At 41.9% G+C, this 13,295-nt stretch overlaps 1 pseudogene; it reads right to left on the minus strand.

Moving 5' to 3' along the window:
- Positions 1-3,060: 3,060 nt before the first annotated feature.
- LOC129864716 (retinal guanylyl cyclase 2-like) overlaps positions 3,061-13,295 on the minus strand; it is a 47,394-nt pseudogene continuing 37,159 nt past the window's right edge.

Genomic DNA, 13,295 nt, shown 5'->3' on the forward strand with positions numbered 1-13,295 from the left:
TTATTTAAAAATGTTTTGCAAATGTATTATAAATAAAATGTGAAAAAAACGTATTTACATAAGTATTCAGACACGTTTGCTATGAGACTCGAAATTTAGCTCAGGTGCATCTTGTATGCATTCATCATCCTTGAGACGTTTCTACAACTTGATTGGAGTCAACCTGTGGTCAATTAAATTGATTGAACATGATTCGGAAAGGCACACACCTGTCTATATTAAAGTCCCACAGTTGGCAGTGCATGTCAGAGCAAAAACCAAGCCATGAGGTCGAAGGAATTGTCCGTAGAGCTTCGAGACAAGATTGTGTCTAGGCAGAGATCTGGGTAACAGATGTCTGCAGCATTGTAGGACCCAAAGAACACAGTGGCCTCCATTAGTCTTAAATGAAAGAAGTTTGGAACCACCAAGAGCCTTCCTTGAGCTGGCCGCCCGGCCAAACTGAGCAATCGGGGGAGAAGGGCCTTGGTCAGGGAGGTGACCAAGAACCCGATGGTCACTCTGACAGAGCTCCAGAGTTCCTCTGTGGAGATGGAAGAATATTCCAGAAGGACAACCATATTTGCAGCACTCCACCAATCAGGTCTTTATGGTAGAATTGCCAGACGGAAGCCACTCCTCAGTAAAAGGTGCATGACAGCCCGCTTGGAGTTTGCCGAAAGGCACCTAAAGGACTCTCAGACCATGAGAAACAAGATTCTCTGGTCTAATGAAACCATGATTGAACTCTTTGGCCTGAATGCCAAGCATCACGTCTGAAGGAAACCTGGCACCATCCCTACGGTGAAGCAAGGTGGTGGCAGCATCATGCTGTGGGGATGTATGTCAGAGGCAGGGACTGGGAGACTAGTCAGGATCGAGGGAAAGATGAGTGGAGCAAAGTACAGGGAGATCCTTGATGAAAACCTGCTCCAGAGTGCTCAGGACCTCAGACTGGGGCAAAGGTTCACCTTCCAATAGAACTTACAACCCTCGGCACACAGCCAAGACAACGCAGGAGTAGCCTCAGGACAAGTCTCTGAATGTCCTTGAGTGGCCCAGCCAGAGCCCGATTGAACATCTCTGGAGAGACCTGAAAATAGCTGTGCAGCGACGCTCCCCATCCAACCTGACAGAGTTTGAGAGGATCTGCAGAGAAGAATGGGAAGAACTTCCCAAATACAGGTGTGCCAAGCTTGTAGAGTCATACCCACGAAGACTCAAGGCTGTAAAATGCAGCCAAAGGTGCTTCAACAAAGTACTGAATAAAGTGTCTGAATACTTATGTAAATGTAATATCTCCATTTTTTATTTTTAATAAATCTGCAAATATTTAGAAAAAGCTGTTTTTGCTTTGTCATTATGGGGTATTGTGTGTAGTTTGATGAGGGGGAAAAAACTATTGAATCCATTTTATAATAAGGCTGTAACGTAACAAAATGCAGAAAAAGTCAAAGAGACTGAATACTTTTCAAATGCACTGTATATCCATATACAGACATACTGTGCAATACATGCATTACTGTGTTTAACCAGTATGTCTTACAGAACCTTATCATTAATAATAATCATTTCTGGAGAGCTATATGCAGGCTTTTGTTCTAGCCCGACACTAATACACTCAATATGACTAACTAGGGTCCAGACTGAAGTGATCTGATGATTAAAGTCCACAATAAATATTTTTAAACCGATCTGGTTAGTGCTGGACAAGACCCTGCAAACCATAGTATTTATGCTCATCCTGATGTACTGTAAATGGTGTTTTAGTCTGTTGATACATATTCCCAACACAGCAGACCAGTGAAGTGTTGTAATATAATCTGTCTGTAGTGCTGGACTGGGAAAAATCTCTGCAAACTCAGACAGTAGCCCCCATGTACAGTAAATGGTGCTTTAGACGGATACTTATCCCCAGCAGACTAGCAGTGTTATCATATACTCTGTGTAGTGCTGTTGAAAAAAAATCTGCTAACCCAGATTATACTGTAGGCGAAATTATACTTTCGTCTGATACATATTCCCAGGCAGCAGTGTGTTCTAATATAACCTTAATCTGTCTGTGGCTCTATCTATGATTAGGTTTATAAATGGTGCAGAGGGACTATAATCTGGGTTTGCTTGCTGTTTTTTGTTCCTGTCCAGTAGTAGAATCTGATAACACTGAAATGTTAATGTAGTCTGATACATATTCCCAGGCAGCATATAATCTGTGTGTGGCTCTATCTATGAGCAGGTTTATAACTGGGCCTGTAGTGTGATTATAATATGGTAAAGGATGACCCAGCCCTCCTACACATTATGTCCTTCTAGGAGCAGGCAGACTGCCCCGCCCGCAGGTAGTAGAACAGTAGATAATTCATAGATTTATACTGAATAAAAATATAAACACAACATGTAACAATTTCAAAGATTTTACTGAGTTAGAGTCAATTGAAATAAATTCATTAGGACCTAATCTATGGATTTCACATGACTGGGCATACAGATAATAATCTGTTGGTCACAGATACCTTTAAAAATATGGGCCTCACAATGGACCTCAGGATCCCGTCACGGTATCTGTGTGCATTCAAATTGCCATCAATAAAATGCAATTGTGTTCATTGTACATGTGGTCTACGGGTGGATGTACTGCAAATGTTTTTTTAACTACGTTGGAAGAAGATTATGGTAGAAAAATTAACATTAAATTCTCTGGCAACAGCTCTGGTGGACATTCTTGCAGTCACCATGCCAATTGCACGCTCCCTCAAAACTTCAGACATCTGTGGCATTGTGTTGTGTGACAAAACCGCACATTTTAGAGTGAGCTTTTATTGTCAACAGCACAAGGTGCACCTGTGTAATGTTCATGATGTTTAATCAGCTTGTTGATATGCCACACCTGTCAGGTCCGTGGACTATTTTGGCAAATGAGAAATGCTCGCTAACAGAGAAATACTATTTTTATGCATATGGAACATTTCTGGGATCTTTCATTTCTGCTCATGGGCCCAACACTTTGCATGTTGCGTTTATATTTTTGTTCAGTGTAGATAGATTGCATTGTATCTGTCCCATTATGGCACATGTAAGAGCATGGGCAGCGCCGTTGAGGCCATCTTCATTTTGAAATATTACATTTTCTTCTTCTACTACTTCTATGAGTTGGCAAACAAACTGAAAGGGTGCATACTGCCATCTAGAGTGTGTTGTTTGAACAGGTATAAAGCCAAGGTTGGCGATTTACTGCCACCTAGTTTTGGAATGTTTGCTCACGAGTATAATTCATTGGCTGATCCCTAATGATGATCAAGATGGACTCATGTGATCCTTCCTTAACCCATGGGAAGTCCCACCCAGTTGACTAGTTCAAAATGGTGAAAGTCCTCAATGGCACTGTCCATGCTAAAACAGGCTTTTGGGCACTTGAGTCCTATATCTATCTCTATGAGATAATCCCAGTCCCAGTTGCATTCTGAGTTACCATCTGCTGCTTTTGCTCCCTCTGCCACCAGGGGGAGTGCTGTAGTTTGATTAAACCCTGAGACATGTACTGGTACATAGGGACAGACAGTAAGCCTACAGGTACAGGGGTTGCCTGTAACCAATGATACATATATTTTTCATAACCCTTTCATTGAGATTTAGGTTTTTATTTGCCCCATCTTTTATCTAATTTGAGATCCATTCAGAACCCCGCAGATATATATTTGTGATCGAGGAAAAATGGTTTATTATAACAGTCAGATATCATTCGATCATGGGAGTAGGTAGAATGTGCACAAGTACAGATACAAGTTTTCATAATTGATGTAAGCAATTAGGTTTACCTTGCTCCTCTGTGTATCTAATTTGAATGCCATTCAGAATACCAAAGCTACAGTATTTGCGATATTGGGAAATATGTTTACTGAAAGACGGCACACTGTTACAATCATTTAACTATATGGCCATACTGTAGGCATATGTACTGTTTGTCTGAGTCACCACATATGGGTCATGAAAGTGCATTATTGTGAGTAAATTGACCAGTAGTGACTAGTCTATTATGAAGCCATGGAAATAGTATCTAATGCAAGCAATGCTAACAAGTTACAGTACACAATTATAGATGAATACAATCAATACTGGTACACAAAACAAAAAACTATAATTCTGATAAAAATGAGTAGAGGGAATGTTTGTGCTTCAGAGTGTATGATTGTGCATCAGATAACTCTTACAAGCTTTGATGGATTGTCTCTCACATTAAAAGAAAGTGTCTATGATGAATGCAATAATTGTTAGCCGCTCTGGATAAGACATTCTGCTAAATTACGTAAATGTGTCTCTGTGAGCACAATGTTCATAGCAGCAACCTCTTGGCCCCATAAAAAAATGTTTAATTTAAAAACACTTTTGTGAATCATTCAACCGATGTACTGTACATGTTACAGTAACTTTTCTCTTATTTGGGGACTTGGTCTTTACACCTGTAGCTACCCACCAATGGAACCTCTGAGCCACTGTGGAGATCTTCTTCACGGCCTTCGGGAGGAGCCGCTTGAAGATCTTGTTGATCTCCTGGGCAGACCTGAAAGACAAGAGAAGAGTTTTACATAAATGTTCCCAACGCAAGAACAGAGTCTAGTAAGAGTGATTTTAGCTTTGCTGCTCCATCATCTTGTAACGTTTTGTAGAAGGACCTGAAATAATAAATAATGCTATGCAACTGAATGTCTAGAATTAGAACAAGATTCAACATTCTACAACTTCTAAATAACTCTAGAAATACATGGCTCTACTAGGGGCTATTCAAATCTAAGCCTGGAGGTCTGACTGGCAGCAACACTGCTGCTGGTTTTCATTCAGGGATGGAACTTAACCTCTCTTGGGTAGGGGGCAGTATTATTTTCACGTCCGGATGAAAAGCGTGCCCAAAGTAAACTGCCTATTACTCAGGCCCAGAAGCTAGGATATGTAGATTGGTAGATTTGGATAGAAAACACTCTAACGTTTCTAAAAACTGTTAAAATGATGTCTGAGTATAACAGAACTGATATGGCAGGTGAAACCCAGAGGACAAACCATCCAAAATAATAATAATTTTCAGCCTCCCACTGTTTCCGATGGCTTTCATGTTTATTATGAGGCGAAGTCCTGCCAGATTGCAGTTCCTAGGGCTTCCACTAGATGTCAACAGTCTTTAGAAAGAGTATCAGGCTGGTTTTTGGAAAAATGAGCTAGAAGTTGTAGTTTTTCTCAGTGGCTCCCATTTTGGCTGTGGTGTTTCCATGCATGTGGGTGAAAGCGCGTTCTTTGTTATTTATCTCCGGTAATGAACATACTATTCTCCGTCTTAAATTGTGTAGTTTATTAACGTATTAGGGTACCTGAGGTTTGATTATAAACATTGTTTGACTTGTTTGGATAAGTTTATTGGTAGCATTTGGGATTCATTTTGTATGCATTTTGAAGGAGGGAAACCGGTGGATTATTGAATGAAGCGCGCCACCAAACCTTAGTTTTTATGGATATAAAGGACTTTATCTAACAAAAGGACCATTTGTGATGTAACTGGGACCTTTTAGAGTGCCAACAGAAGAAGATCTTCAAAGGTAAGGCATTTATTATATTGCTATTTCTGACTTTCGTGTCGCACCTGCCTGGTTGAAAAACAAAACACCGATATTTTGGGTCCATGTCCAGGAAACTCCCCAGACCTTAATCCCATTGAGAACTTGTGGTCAATCCTCAAGAGGCGGGTGGACAAACAAAAACCCACAAATTCTGACAAACTCCAAACATTGATTATGCAAGAATGGGCTGCCATCAGTCAGGATGTGGCCCAGAAGTTAATTGACATCATGCCAGGGCGGATTGCAGAGGTCTTGAAAAAGAAGGTTCAACACTGCAAATATTGACTCTTGCATCAACTTCATGTAATTGTCAATAAAAGCCTTTGACACTTATGAAATGCTTGTAATTATGCTTCAGTATTCCATAGTAACATCTGACAAAAATATCTAAAGGCACTGAGGCAGCAGACTTTGTGAAAAAATGTTTTTTGTCAATCTCAAAACTTTTGGCCACGACTGTACAGTACAAACAACATATGTAGGATTCCACACATACAGTAGGGAGCATTATTGGCAGCTGATAAAAAATGCTATAAGAACCTATAGTACGTGCTTCATATTAGGGCCTGGACGATACCAGTATCGCAATATTTTTTCCATGGCAAAAATGAACACGAAGCAGATCTAACTATTTTGTCCTTTAAAAACCTGTTCTATGTCAAATATTGTTTGCTATAGCTTGGAAAATAAATCAAATGTGACTCGGGATGACAACATCCCGAGGAGATCTTTTGGTAGGTCATCATTTTGTTCTTAACTGACTTGCCTAGTTAAATAAAAGGTTACACACACACACACCACACTGACCAAAAAGTTATTTTGTTGGCATTTACGTACGTCCCCATTACCAGTGAAACATAATAAAATCCTCTCTTTCACTTATTGCTGTGCTGTTTCGTTGTTCATTTGTTTAGTTGTTTCATTCTGAACCAGGATTTTTATGGAATACCGTTTGGGTCTTTGCGTGTCAAATAACACTATTTGACGTTTCAAATAAGTTTGTTGACCAATCAGGGCCTGAATATGACAGCACGTCACATAATAATTTAACGCGTTCATACTTTTTTTTAACACATTGATTACACTATCACTCGTGTTTCATATGTCACTACGATTCATCGATACGTATGCTATGATGCTGGTAACGTTGTCTCGCGCACCTACAGTGCTGGTCATAACAAAAGCTAGCTAGCTCATGGATGCAAACAATGCTCTTCCCCAAAAACATAGTGTAACGACCCTGGGTTTATAAGCGCGGAAATCGACTCTGCCGCTTGAGCATGCTTTTGCGGCACAGTCGATAGCGCGCCGGACCTCGGGCTAGGAGGTCGAGGGTTCGAGACCTGCTCCCTGCCTGTTTCATTACATTGGTGTCGGAAGTGATCGGACCTCGCATCCACGACAGTGCGTGTGCTTGGCCGGTGAGCGCGTTCCTGTAAGACGTAAAGTCGCAAGCTAGCGCGAGGACGCGCTCTTTGAAAGGAGGGAGTAGTGTAACGACCCTGGGTTTATAAGCGCGGAAATCGACTCTGCCGCTTGAGCATGCTTTTGCGGCACAGTCGATAGCGCGCCGGACCTCGGGCTAGGAGGTCGAGGGTTCGAGACCTGCTCCCTGCCTGTTTCATTACAATAGCAAAACGACATTCTGTTTCAGTAGCTATAGTTAGCTAGCTAAAAATATAGCTAGGTGTCATCATCTAAAATAACCCTAATTTATAAGACAGTTCTTATTTGATTAATGGTGGTCGGACCCATCTATGTGAAGCTAGCCACAATACTGGACTTTACGGTTAGCCTTCAAAATAAAAGTATGGCATGATTCTACTATTTGTATTCATTTGCATCACTCAATGACACACTTTTATTTTGAAGGCAAACAGCAAATTCCACTATTGGGCCTAATCCTTATTGTGGCTAGCTTCACAACACAGCCCGGTCTGATCGAACCTCACTAGTCAGATGAAGCTAGCTGGCTGCTTATAACGTTAGCTTTGAGCAACAGGGTTAAGTAGCTGGCTAGCTATTTATTTTCATGAACTGAAGTTCAATTTCAATAGGCGAACAATAAGTGGCTACCTAGCTAATACTTACTCACAAGGATTTCTATATCATTGCTAAGAATAATGAAAATGACTGCAGTTTCTACTGGTCATTGTTTTCAGGCTGGTTGTATTGGCGTTAGCTTGGTACCAAGCTAAAGCTAGCTACCCCAGAAGTTCCGGTTGGGCAAATTATGCTTTATCACCAACGCGGTATTGTAAACACATCGTTCGTGTCCAGGGTTTGCTTGTTTGCATACTTTTTTGTACAGCTTTGACAGTGCTACTGTATCTTTTTTGACGCACAAAGACCCAAATGGCGTTCCACAGTATGTATGTCATGAAGCTAATAGCAGTGACGCATTTACAGTGTAATTCCGGTAGGGCAACATCTGAAAAATAGTGCACGTGGTAGTGTGTACGAGTGCTCGACCAGTCGACAAAGCCAACATCACCCACGACAGAGAACGGTTGATTGTCAAGGGCAATGAATTCCATTATCTTGGCTTTAATAGATTTCGCCTTTGAGTTGTCTCACTGAAATCCACACAGCAGACATTGTGTGGGCTAGGTTATGAATGCTGTGTTGCACGTGTAGCGCAACATTTTATGTGGCATCATTAGGTCATGTACCTACGTTATATAGGTATGCACGGTAGCTTTGACATCGTTTTTTAACATCGGCGTTAAACTAGACATCAGCCAATACCGATGTTGCCATTTTTAGCTAATATCGTCCGATTCCGATATGTTCACCAATATATTGTGCATCCCTAGTGACTACCTCAAGCTCTAAACCCTCAGAGGTAGTAATCGCACCTGTGGGGAGAGGGGCATTCTTCTTAACAAACCACACGACCTTTGTTTTGGAGGTGTTCAGAACAAGGTTAAAGTAGAGAAACCTTGTTGGACACTAAGAAGGCTTTGTTGTAGAGCATTTAACACAAAATCAGGGGAGGGGCCAGCTGAGTATAAGACTATCATCTGCATATGAATGGATGAGAGAGCTTCCTACTGCCTGAGCTTTGTTGTTGATGTAAATTGAGAGGAGCGTGGGGCCTAGGATTGAGCCTTGGGGTACTCCCTTGGCGACAGGCAGTGGCTGAGACAGCAGTTTCTGACTTTATACACGGCACTCTGAGGTAGTTAGCAAACCAGCCCAAAGACCCCTCAGGAGACACCAATTCTCCTTAGCCGGCCCACAAGAATGGAATGTCTACCATATCAAAAGCTTTGGCCAAGTCAATAAAAATAGCAGCACAACATTGCTTAGAATCAACGGCAATGGTGACATCATTGAGGACATTCAAGGTCGCAGTGACACATCCATAACCTGAGCGGAAACCTGACTGCATACCAGAGAGAATACCTTAGACACCAAGAAAGTCAGTCAGTTGATTATTTTACAAGTTTTTCACACTTTTGATAAACAGGGCAAAATAGAACTGGGCCTATAACTGTTAGGATCAGCTTGATCTCCCCCTTTAAATAAAGGACGAACCAGGTCTGCCTTCCAAGCAATGGGAACCTCCCCAGAAAGGAGAGAGAGGTTAAAAAGGTTGGAGATGGGCTTGGCGATTGATAGGGGCAGCAACCTTAAAGGGTCTAAACCATCTGACTCGTGTTTTTTGGGGGGTAAAGTTTAAGGAGCTTCTTCAGCACCTTGGACTCAGTGACTGCCTGAAACTTTGTAGCGGGGCAGGGGGAAAAAGAGGGAGAAGCATCGGGGATAGTAGCATTAGAAGGGGTGGGAGATGAGGAAATGTTGGATGGGCAAGGAGGCATAGCTGAGTCAAATAGGAATCCTGATTTAATGAAGCGGTGATTGAAGAGCTCAGCCATGTGCTTCTTGTCAGTAACAAACAAATCATCAACATTAAGGGACATGAGCAGCTGTGAGGAGGGTTTATTCTCCAGGTCTTTAACTGTTTTCTAGAACTTCTTGGGGATAGATCCACAGAGAGAGAATTGCTCCTTAAAGTAACTAACTTTGGCCTTCCGGATAGCCTGAGTGCACTTATTTCTCATTTGCCTGAACGATAGACAGTAAGCCGGAGCATGCGCGCGCCGAGCCTGAGCATGTGCACGCCGAGCCTGAGCATGCGCACGCCGAGCCTGAGCATGCGCACGCCGAGCCTGAGCATGCGCACGCCGAGCCTGAGCATGCGCGAGCCGAGCCTGAGCATGCGCACGCCGAGCCTTTGACCAAATGCAATTCTTGAGGTGGAGTAACTCTGCAAGATCACAGTCGAACCAGGGGCTGAACCTGTTATTAATTCTCTTTTTTTTAATGAGGGGGGTGTACCACTGAAAATATCAAAAAGAATGTCCAAGCGTCTTCAACAAAGGGGATCAAGCTGATTCTATACCATTTTACAGAGGCCAGTTCATGAAGGAAGGCGTGCTCATACTTTTTTTTTTTAGCAAGCGTCTATGACAAATCAGGACAGGTCGTTTCACTAAGCAGCCATTACAAACACAGGCTGTACAACAGTGATCACTAAAGTCATTACAGAAAACACTAGAATGATACCTTATCAGGATTATTTGCGAGGATAACATCAGGAAGAGTATCCTTTTCTGGGTGTTTGGAGTCATACCTTGTGGGATTGGTAATAATCTGAGAAAGATTTATGGAGTCCCATTGCTTTAGGACTTGGTAAGGGGGTTTAAGCATGTCCCAGTTTAGGTCACCTAGCAGAACAAATTCAGACTTAGTGTAAGGGGCCAGGAGAGAGCTTAGGGAAGGTAGGGTACAGGCCGGTGCTGGTGGAGGACGATAGCACCCAGCAACAGTCAACAAAGAGCTATTTGAAAGTTTAATACTTAAAACCAGCAAATCAAATTGTTTGGGGACAGACTTGGTGGAGACAACAGAGCACTGAAAGTGATCCTTGGTAAAGATTGCCAATCCCCCACCTTTGGAAGATCTGTCTTGACGAAAAAGGTTATAATCAGAAAGGTTAACATCAGTATGTGTCTGGGCAGCTTGTAAGTTTTATTTTCTTCTGGTTTGCTCCATCAAATTTGCAATAGTGCTTCCATACCTTTCATACTAACTTAGAATCAAATCTACACATACAGTATCATAACACTAAGTTTACAAGTGAAACTTAGGCTGAGATTCAATCAAAGGCGCATTGTCAACAACGTACCTTTGACCGAATTACGGCCTCAAACGTGTAAAGTAGAAGAACCGAGTCATCAATGACCAACAAATTAATATAAATGGCAGTGGTGTGACGCCAAACAAAACATTTCAAAAGGATCACAACTAGCTCCAAGTCCTAAACTACAGTAAGTAAAAACATAGCCAAAGAAGTAATGTTATAAATTTTTCATGCTTAACATTACCTTATGTAAATGCAGTTATTTTTCTTTGCAAGCTGTTGCAATTGAGCAGCTTTTTTCATCTTCTATCTCGCCATCTCCTCCATCTGCAGGCCGCGAGCCATTTGCCTGTGGAAAACGAACCGGACACAGAGGCAGGATCAACAAGGAAAGACACACAGACATTAGAGGAGAGACAGGAGAGGGAAGGGAGGAGGGCGTTCCTTACCCTTTCTTGAATTCGGGAGGGACGGGGAGAGGTTTCTCAAAGTTGCCCTTCCCTATAAGCAAGTAGGTCTCCTCTGTTCCTCCTTTTCCCTGTGAAGAAGAGAGGGGGAGAGGACAGAGGGCAGGGAAAGACGAGAGAGAAAGAGTTTAGTAGGGAGATCTAGGTGAGTTCTAGAGAGTTCTAGACAGTTCTATGAAGTTTTAGGGTGTTGTAGGGAGTTTGAAGTATTCTTGAACTTACTGTATGTAACATGATGGTGGTAACAAGTAGTCGGTCCTACCTGTGACTTTTACCTTGAGGCCTGTCCTGCCTCAGTTGCACCTTGAACCTGCCTTGAGATCCAGGAGGATTTTAACTGTGCTGTTATGGATGTGGATTCTGGACGCTGCAAATACAGGCGGCATGACACTCAAAACTCTAATTTATACACACTTTATAAAGAAGCTTCCTGGCTCAGTCAATCATGTACCCACGACAAGTCCCTCACTTTTAAGCAACAGTGCATAGACTACGTCACATATCTATTATACATGCATATGTAATTTACGCATCCCAGTAGACTCGATACGAGAGACGGTTACCGAATAAACGGTATCTGGGCATAGTCAGTTCTACTATCCCTGCTACAAACGGACCTATTGCATAGACACAGATAGGTGAGGTAAGGTATGTGCCCCCACTCTCTCACCTGAATGTAGTCCTATGCTTATGCGTACAGGGACATCAAGCATGTGTCTCATCTTGAAGGTGCCCACAGCATTGAGGTTTTTCTTGATTTTTACTATGTTCTACATTATAGAATAATAGTGAAGACATGAAAACTATGAAATAACACACAAAATAATAAATCTAATTTATTATGAAATAATAAATCAAATCTAAATATATTTTAGAAAGTAGCCACCCTTTGCCTTGATGACAGCTTTGCACACTCTTGGCATTCTCTAAACCAGCTTCACCTGGAATGCTTTTCCAACAGTCTTAAAACACGTTCCCACATACACTGAGCACTAGTTGGCTGCTTTTCCTTCACTCTGTGGTCCCACTCTTCCCAAACCATCTCAATTAGGTTGAGGTCAGGTGATTGTGGAGGCCAGGTTATCTGATGCAGCCGTCCATCACTCCTTCTTGGTCAAATAGCCCTTACAAAGCATGGAAGTGTGTTTTGGGTCATTGTCCTGTTGAAAAACACATGATAGTCCCACTAAGCGCAAACTAGATGAGATGGTGTATCGCTGAAGAATGCTGTGGTAGCCATGCTGGTTAAGTGTGCCTTGAATTCTAAATAAAATCCCAGACAGTGTCACCAACAAAGTACCCCCACACCACCACATCTCCTCCTCCATGCTTCACGGTGGGAAGCACACATGCGGAGATCCTCCGTTCACCTACTTCGCGTCACAAAGACACAAATTTGGACTCAAAAGGACAGATATCCACCGGTCTAATGTCCATTGCTTGTGTTTCTTGGCCCAAGCAAGTCTCTTATTACTATTATTGGTGTCTTTAGTAGTGATTTCATTGCAGAAATTCGAACATGAAGGGCTGATTAATGCAGTCTCCTCTGAACAGTTGATGTTGAGATGTGTCTGTTAATTGAACTCTGTGAAGCATTTATTTGGGCTGCAATTTCTGAGGTGCAGTTAACTCCAATGAAATCCCCTGCAGCAGAGGTAACTCTGTCTTCCTTTCCTATGGCGGTCCTCATGAGAGCCAGTTTCATCATGACGCTTCATGGTTTTTGCGACTGCACTTGAAGAAATGTTCAATATTCGTAATATTCTCCAAATTGACTGACCTTCATGTTTTAAAGTATTGATGGACTGTCATTTCTCTTTGCTTATTTGAGCTGTCATCAAAGCAAAGGGTGGCTATTTGAAGAATCTCAAATAGAAAATATATTTTGACCCTTGAATGAGTAGGTGTGTCCAAACTTTTGACTTGTGGGTGTACGTGTATATACACTGCTCAAAAAAATAAAGGGAACACTTAAACAACACAATGTAACTCCAAGTCAATCACACTTCTGTGAAATAAAACTGTCCACTTAGGAAGCAACACTGATTGACAATAACTTTCACATGCTGTTGTGCAAATGGAATAGACAAAAGGTGT

This window comes from Salvelinus fontinalis, chromosome 11 (genome assembly GCF_029448725.1).
Source record: "Salvelinus fontinalis isolate EN_2023a chromosome 11, ASM2944872v1, whole genome shotgun sequence".
Taxonomy (NCBI): Eukaryota; Metazoa; Chordata; class Actinopteri; order Salmoniformes; family Salmonidae; genus Salvelinus; species Salvelinus fontinalis.